Source organism: Lytechinus pictus, chromosome 2 (assembly GCF_037042905.1).
Source record: "Lytechinus pictus isolate F3 Inbred chromosome 2, Lp3.0, whole genome shotgun sequence".
Lineage (NCBI taxonomy): Eukaryota > Metazoa > Echinodermata > Echinoidea > Temnopleuroida > Toxopneustidae > Lytechinus > Lytechinus pictus.
Window position 1 is genome coordinate 8,749,211 of NC_087246.1, and position 9,495 is coordinate 8,758,705.

Consider the following 9,495-nt stretch of genomic DNA (forward strand, 5'->3'; position numbering starts at 1 on the left):
TTTGAAGTGCAAATTGCACTTGATTCATGTGATTTTGATGGATAGATGTATATTCCGATTGAAACTCATGCAACGAACCTCTTGTCATTTCTGTCCAAGTGTCTGTAGAATGGAGTAGACATGCACTATTCGTCGTAATTCAGAGGTAAAAACAAGGTTCCCAAACATGAAACCATAACCACTCGATAAGAGCTCTTTGTTCGACTTACCTACAGACCCACCAGATAGTGCATAAGTAAGACATGATATTATGTCATCTCTCAATATTTCCCTCTATTTACAGCAAAAGCCTTTAGATCATACATAATGTATTTTTTCTATTAAACCACTTTTCTATCCTATCCCATGACAACGCATCCCTGTTATTGTTAACCGGTGCATTTGATTTTATTTTATCACTTTCCGCCACCCATTATCTTTCACAAGCACTTCCATCGACTACATACAACCATCAATGGTTTTAAAGTTTTGGACAAAGTTTGGATACTAACGCATTTCGTGTAATTTCCAATGGTATTTCTATTTCTTTCCTTTTTATTTCCCTTTATTGGCTTAGATCCATGCCTTCATTCAATTATAATCTATCGTAGCCACTGCATAACCTTTACAAAGAAATATCAATAGCTTGAATCAGTTGCATTTTTATCTATAATTTCCCTTTCAAAAGACAAAGATATGTTTGACAAGGCTTGCAGAATAAATAAAAAGCTTTATATACATTGGCACCTTTAGCATGTAGGCCTATAATCCAATGCCACAATGGGAGCACCTTATAAGGCAGACCGTTGTTCCTGTCTGGTTTATGAGCACATTTATTGTGCATCTTTTCAACTTGAAAAAAATGTAGTAAAAGTGTTAACAGTGCTAAGTTCAACTTATTTTTTAAGAGTATGATATGGTAATTCGGTTCTCATGACTGAATTATAACGGACAATAATGTAATGCTCTCTTGATTAATCGGTCAAAGTAAAACACACATTATGCATTTCATATCTGTAATTAGCTTTGAGATATTCTTTTTCATTTTCATGTTACAACAAATATGTAAAAACATTTAATTATTTAATCTAATTTCAAATTCAGTAAAATGATAATCAAAGCATTTTTCGTTCTATTACTTACACAAAATAATGACTGACATATATGAAACGTACTTTTTTGCATTTCATACTGTCACACAATTAACTTTCCATGTTTTTTAGGTTGTTAAATTATAATGTTTGCAATATCGCACTGTTGCATAAGAATATTTGTTTACACATCGATGACATGGAAATGAGATTGTATTTGGAACTTTGTTTTGTTGCTCAAGGATACCATACATGTTATGACGTAAGACGACAGTTTATCAAGGGTAAATCATAGATGACTTTTCCATGACATGTAATATGAGCAAGAAAAGGCAACGAAGCACATTCAGTGCCCAAAATGGATAAATAACTTGTCTCCTAAAACTCAATAGTCATAAAGTTTGATATATCTTCGCCACTGTGTTTTAACTTTTCATACTTTGAAGAAAAAAAACCTTAGGGGTCAGAAATGCGTCCTACCCCCCCCCCCACCACTATTCTGCTTGCGCCACTCTCATAAACAGAGAAGGGGTGTTGGATTTTGATCTCACACTCTCTTTTTTATTATATTCAGGGAGCTCGAGGGGGGTCTAAACCCCCTAAACCCCCCCCCCCCTCCCTTAGATCCGCCGCTGCTTACACTCTGCTTTCGAAGAATGATATTGTTGGGTAGAGGAAGAATATTTGTTTTTATTTCGCATGAAACGTGATGTGAGCAGTTAAACCTGAAACCAACAAATTATTTCCTTTCTCTTAACCGCTTAGAGGCAATTTGCGGTATAAGATTATTATTATTATTAAAATGACGAAAGTTGTCATGGTTGTCATGTGGTCAAGTTGGGTAACATTATTTTTAATTGCGTGAAATTGATAATCTAATATTTGTGTAAGGTTCACCTTTTTTCATATATATTACATTGTTTTCCTCTTGCAGAGTCATATCAGAAATAAATTCAGTTGTTCTATTTCACAATTTAATAATTATTGGCAATTAATGAATTATCAATTTGTTATAACTTCCCACTAACACATAATGATGAAGGTGCAGCAAAGCCTAATAATAAAATGATATATATAAGATTCAAAGACACATTAAATTGCTAGAAATATACCTCAGGTGCCACAATCCATGAAATGTATGGCCTATACTTGGCGCATCACCTAACTATAATACACGAACACGATCAATAATACAATCCATTAACAATTAATCACAGATGACGAGTAGTTCCTTTATTTCCGTTTGAGTCAGAATTTGGGTGGACATGGCATATTAGCAGAGGGTAACGTCAGAGATTCGTATATGCTGGATCACCATGATTATGTAAGCTTAAGTCACATTCTGCCGTCGATATATTTTTTGCATGCTACCGTTGTGTAATTGGTCAAGTCCAGTCTGTTGTTGGTCCGTTGTCGGTATCGGTCCATGGTCTTGGTGACATGCTATCGTTCTATACCTATATATATATATATGTTTGTCTGCTGTCGGACTATTGCCAGTTTCCAACATTCCTGTCGGTCTGCTGTTGGCTCATGTCGACTTACTGTCAAATGTGTTGTTTGTTACCTCTGTTAAACATTGTTTTGTCAACTTACTATCAATGTTTTTTACGTTAGCTGTTGACCAGCATTTTGTGGAATTGCTATCTGTCTTTATGTTATTTCATCAGTCTAATGTTAATTAAAGTCACAGCAACGATTCCAAAAGTTATTAGGTTACTTGTCATAGAAAACCATATCATCCATTTGTAATAGGTTTTTGTTGGTTTGATCAAAGCATGGTATTGATCTGCTAATGTTCAGATTTCGTTTTGTTGTCAGTCTTATGTCGTGGTAACCTAGTTGACTGGCTACAGTCAGTCTGTTGAACCCGTCAGGGGTAGGTCTACAGAGAGACTGATGTTGATGTGTTGCAGGTCTTTCGTGAGTTATTGGTCTGTATGGGAGTTTGTTGTAGCCTTGTAGGTCTGTTCCTGATATAAGTTTTCTGTTGGTTTGCTGTTGGTCTATATATCGTCGGTATGATGTTGTGTATTGTTGCTGTGCTAGTTTTGTCTGTTGTCTAACAGTCATGTCAGTTGTCGGTCCAGAGTGGGTTAGGGTTACCATGCTATCATGGCTATCAGTTCAGATCTGCATGGTTCGGGTCTGGAGGTGCCGTGACCAAGCGTTCCAATGCGCCTGATAGACACGAAAAGTCCTGGGTTCGAACCAGGCCACGGAACCTATGCCCTTGAGCAAGGTATTTCATCAGCAGTGCTTTTTTATCCTACATTCAAATAAATGGAATTTCCATAAGCATTCTTGGTAACTTTGTTTGCACTATTTTTTTTTACATGTCGTTTGATTTTTGGCAAGTTTAACTTATACAATACTGTTTGGCATGAGGGGAAATAATTAGTTTTAGTTATTGCGAAGCATGGAATGGTACTTATGAAATATTTCTTTCAAGAGTTTCCTATTGAAACATTTTTGTAATGAATTGACAGCATGTAGGGCTCTACAGCTCAGAATTTTGCAAAACTCCACGAAGATACATAATCCCTAATAGATCCATCAGTTACTCATACATGTATGTTCAAAATTATGTGTTTTGCATAGAATTGTAGCATTGTTTGGGAGAATATCATGCTAGGATCAGGCTGTCCAGTTGATGATGACGGATTATTTTGGCAATAGGTCGATCATTATATGTTGTTGATTTACTTTCCGATATCACTTCACGCCTTAATGTGAATGTAAATTATCGTTTCCGCTATATTTAATTCAACGATGAAACTTTTCCTCGTTTGAATCATTCATGTGTGTTTTATAATTATGTTAGTGCTTAATGTGTTACATGCGTTATAACGCCAGTGATATTCTGAAACAGGTTTTGAAGGGTTCGCTATTCAGGGTAAACGGTACATATTTCAAATATCTAATGTACATATTTAAAAGGAACAAACAAAACATACATGTAAAATAAGAACAAAGAAAGATCTTGACGAAGTAATGCATTTAGATACAACAATGTTTATTCTAACTGAAAATAAATTTTCGACGTAACCCGTCTTCTTCATAGTTACATGAATTATCATCTCCATGGCCTTATCTTCATCCTTGTCACCATCATCCTCATCCTTATAATGTCCATATTCATTTTTCAATTTATGAACAGATATATCTAAATTCGTCTGTATAAATGTATGAATCAGTTTAATGAGTTTGAATCCGGGCTTGTCATTTTTACAAGCAAACCCTTTTCCTGCAAATTATGAATGTTATAACAATTTGGCAGTAGATCATTTTGTTTGGATTAATATTTTTACTACAGTTATTCTATAATTCATGCTAAAACAGAAAAAACAGTAATCAATTATGCTTTTTCTTGTTATGTCATGAACACAAGTATTACACGAATATATTAATGAATAAATCAAATCATTATATATATAGGGGTGTATGTGGGGGTGTGTGTGAGGGTGAGGGTGTGTATGTGTATGCTTCGTGTAGAATGTGGAAAGCTTTAAGAATCACCCATCCTCCTCTCTATTCTCGAATTATTATTGACAATACGGAATTGTTATTACAAAACTAATGAGTTCAATTAACTAGGCCTACAACTATGTAGAAAAAAATAATATCTGATATGATTTTGACCTTTTGAATCTTCTCTCAAGTCGAACGTCATGAAACAGCAGAATAAAATAATAGAGCAACTTGTTCTACATGTTCAACGAGCAAAATATCATAGTACGGGTATCATGGTATAATAGCAACAACCATGGCAACAGTAACAATCATGTGACAACGGGATATCACATGATATAAGCATTATCACTAATCCATCATAAGAGGTACAAAGGGAAACATCAACCTTAATCAGACTATGATCAAAATAGTATATGACTCTTACTATAGGATGATGTAGTCTAAAATTTGCAATTATACTAAGTAAATATAACGTTTATAATCATATATGATTACATTTTATTTGTTCCGGTATTCTCCTTCAATGAATATGTGTGATTTGATCATGTTGATGGAATGTAATTATGAATGATCCAATTAAATATACTATTTATAATTATTTTGATGAATAAATGAAGAATGGGTATTTGTAGAATAGCAGATTGTCCAAATGTAAATTGACGCTGTAGCACGGCGGTGGGAGATATTTTACGTAGGGGGGTAGGGGTGCAGCAAGCATGTGTAAAATATATGCGAGAGATCAAAGTGACGAAACTAATTACGAGGGCATAAGTATCTAGAGCACAGTTTTGATGGATTTTAGCATATTTGAGTTTGAGAACCACTTTTACTATGGTTTTGAATATTTCATGATGACTTTCTATGATAACAATTGAATCCTAAAATTAATTGGAAGTTTCACGTAATGGAAGTTGTTTAGATATGGTAATTTGATATACGAAAATAGTTATTATTCAACTCATTGCTTATATCATCCTTTATAAATCAAATCTTTAAAAAATATATGAAGAAACCATTAACAATCAACAACAGACAGGAAATTATTATTAATTCTATATGTCCACGTTGATTCCTTTTAATAATAATATTGAACTAAACCTGATGTATTGTATTATTTGTCAAGAGCAATTCATAACAATTCATATATTAATATAAACCCTTATTACTCCTGGAAATTGAAACTGACCAAAAAAAATATCCAGGGAGAGCGGTCATGAATAGTGTTTAGACAATTATTAATTTTCACATGATTTTAGGCCTGACCATGCTAATAAATTGTAGTTTGTAGTATGTTTTCATATAAAGTGTACTTTGTCATCAGCTACTCATTGGAAATAAGTCATTTCGGCTTTCATGGGCTATCCTGATATGGTATTATGATACTTTGTTATATTTTACCTGTTTTATTATACCTGATTTATAAGATCAATCAATCAAACAATCAATCAATCAATCTATCAATCAATCAGATCACCATTAATTGGCTAGCACTTCTGTCTTTGTGTAAAAGGGCATTTGTAAATACATTATACAGTGCGTATCAAATAAAAGTTTACACTTTGAAATAGCCCTGGGGATAAAAAAAAAGTATACAACATGTGAGTAATTTGTTCACATTTAATCTTGGGTTTGGGTCTCATCTATCCAATGAAAGTTAAAGTTTTGACAGAATGTTACACTTGAGTGAGCACTGTCCATTTTTGTAAAGCTCGCAGAAATCTGTTTGCGCAGAAATGCTCGTTTTCACGCTGTGTCAAGGGGAAAGGGCGAAATCATACTTACCCTGCGAAACATTTATCATATTTCCCTTGCACTTTTGGTCAATTGAAATAAAACGGATACATTCAAGCATTTTGTAACAATTTTGCAACCCAAATTGAAATTTCAACACTTTAATAGTTAGCACAACCTTTACCTATTTTGTGCCAGCTGGATCTGAGGACATAACTGAATCTGAACAAATAATATCAGACATCTCCAGCATTTTTTTGCACTATGTTTTTATCATTTAAAGTGGGTTTACATTTCATTTTTCATTAATACTTGTTCCTCCACACTTTTCCCAAGCTTGACAATGATTAACAAAATGAAAATCAATCCTAAGCCATTTCATGTAAATCACAGCTCAGTGTAAAGCAAATATCGTCACGATGGCCTCGGTGTGTGGGGGGAGTGGGGTGGGGCGAAATGCACTCTTCGAAGTGTTTTGGGCAAGGAAGCAAATAAAAAAAAAAAAGATATCTTCAAATCAATTTTACTAGCTAAATTCCACGTGTTCTTCATGATTAAGGTCTACTTTTATTCGCATAACTATTTCGAAGTTCTGCGCAAATCATTTTTCACTAACTTTTCAAAAGTAAGTGGTGCTCACTCAAGCGGAAATATTTTTCGACAGTTACATCGTCATTTGCTTAAATGGATCTGTACCAATGTTAAAATGTGGGAAAATCTTCAGGGTATTACAAATGTATAATTTTACAGGATTTTTTTTATAAGTGTAAACTTTTTTTGATACGCACTGTAGAACGCTTTTATCGAATCAAGTAAGTTATCTATGTAGAACTTCTTATTATTGAAGGTGTTGCTAAAAAGAGCATCGCCGGTAGAAATAATACGAATCTGATGTAGAGGTTGGAGTAAAAGGGATGTATTTTTAACTTATTATATTTATAGAGAATTGTCATTTGAATTCATTGTATATTCACATACTAAAATGTATGTATAATAAATATAACACATTCGCATCTGTCATCAGTCCATATTGTGCAAAGGAACGTCGAATGTAAAACAATCCATATATTTTCAACGTGACAGCTGATATTTCAAAGCGTGAATCATCTTCATGTCTTGCAATATTTTATCGAAATGACATGACACACGGAGTAAAATCACTTTGAAGGTCATTTAAAGGAATACAACGTTAAAATAAAACCGTATCTCTGCTATTGGCAAACCACGACATAATTCGCATTATCTGATTTCACGAAATCCTGGATCAAAACGAGAAGAGATATCAATTTCTCGTCCAAAGCCACAAAAGTCATCGAAATGACTCTTTATTTTTTTTCTCCTCAGTAGAGATGTTAAAAAAGTTGTTATGTACTGTGGTGTGTTATGTAGTATATGAATACACGAATGTGTGAGTTATATATCCAGAAGTCAGCATTTATATTCGTAATTTCTAAGGTTTTGTTTTTCTTTCTCCAGTGTTAACTTTATCTAATAAACAGTCTCATGCTTTTATATTCAGGGTTTAAAGGGGATGTTCACCCTGAAAATATGTTGGATGTTGGTTTTGATAAAAGCATAGCGTTAGCGTAAAAAAATGGTGAAGGTTTAATAGAAATCCATCAAAGAAGAAGAGAGTAATGCATTTTCAAGGTTTCAATTTGTATCGCACGAGCAACTCCTTCATATATCCTGTCATGTCATACCATTGTATATTTGTTATTATGGAACATGGTGAATACAAATATTTTTCTCATAGGGGGGGGGGGTACGAAATGTGGTGTCTGATGATAATAACTCACAAATGAAGTCACTTTTAATTCTTTCAGAAAATTGATTTAGGTGAAATTTGTATCACACGACGTATGGTTTTTTTTGTGACGCACAAAATAAAATAAAAAATAATAATTTCTCTCCTATTCTTCAGTGGATTTTCATCAAACCTTCACTTTCAGTGGATTATCATCCAACCTTCAATAATATTACTTTTTTCAGCTTTTAATCAATTATCAGGGGAAAATTCCCCATGTAAACAAAAAAATAATACTATATGTTTGAATATTATTATGATAATTTTCCACATTCCCACATAACTACATCCATAATCACACGCGAACTGGAACTCCACACACATACACACACACACCTTCATACACCCACACTCACACATACACCCTTATGCACAAACACCCTACCCTCACACACTCGCATCTGGATTCGTCCCATCATGTCCACATACACTCACACCCACTCCCGCATTTAAAGTTCCCCCACACACTCACGCTGATGTGGTTACACGCAACCAAACACACTAACCATTTTAAACAAAAACTATCAGCAAATCATGTATTTATCAGAAAATTGTGAAGCTTTAATAATTGCGGGACACGTTAGAGCATTACATCGGATTTTTCCATCACTCTACGAATATGTAAATATCTGGTTCCTTTTTTATTGCTGGTACCCCAGGTAATTGCACCTATATCCTTTACTAGAAGGCAAGTTGTTAAGTTGACTCATGGTCAGATGTGGTTCACTCTAATGTGTTTGTTATGAATAGAAGATTATTTCATTGGTATACGTAGGCCTATTTTAAAGAAAAACTAATTTCTTGATTGTCCTGCTTTTATTCAGTTATCAGGGTGAACATAAAAAAGAATGTACTATGTTTGAATACTGTTTTACCTTGTTTTGAGAGGGATTATGATAATTTTCCTCATTCTCACACACACACACATCCACCATCACATACATCCCTCACACACTACCTCATGCACCGACCCTCACACAAACACCATTATGCACAAACACATACACACCTTACCTCACACACTCGCATCTGGATTCCCCCAATCACTTTCAAATAACCCACACACACCCACGCATTTTTTCCCCACATAAACTCACGCCGATATCGTCACACACTACTCACTAAACAAGCGAACCGTTCCAACTGAAACTATCATTAAATCATGTATTTATCAGAAAATACATAAAAGTATTTGTGATACACGTTATAACATTACATTGGGTATCTCCATCTCTACACTAATATGTAAATATCTGATTCGTTTTTGACTGGTGATATCCAGCTAATTGCACCAATATCCTTTACTAGAAGGCTATTAGTACAAGTTGTTAAGTTGACTCATGGTCAGATGGGGTTCACTCTACCACAGAATGTTTGTTATTAATAGAAGATTATTTCTTCGGTGTGTTGTCC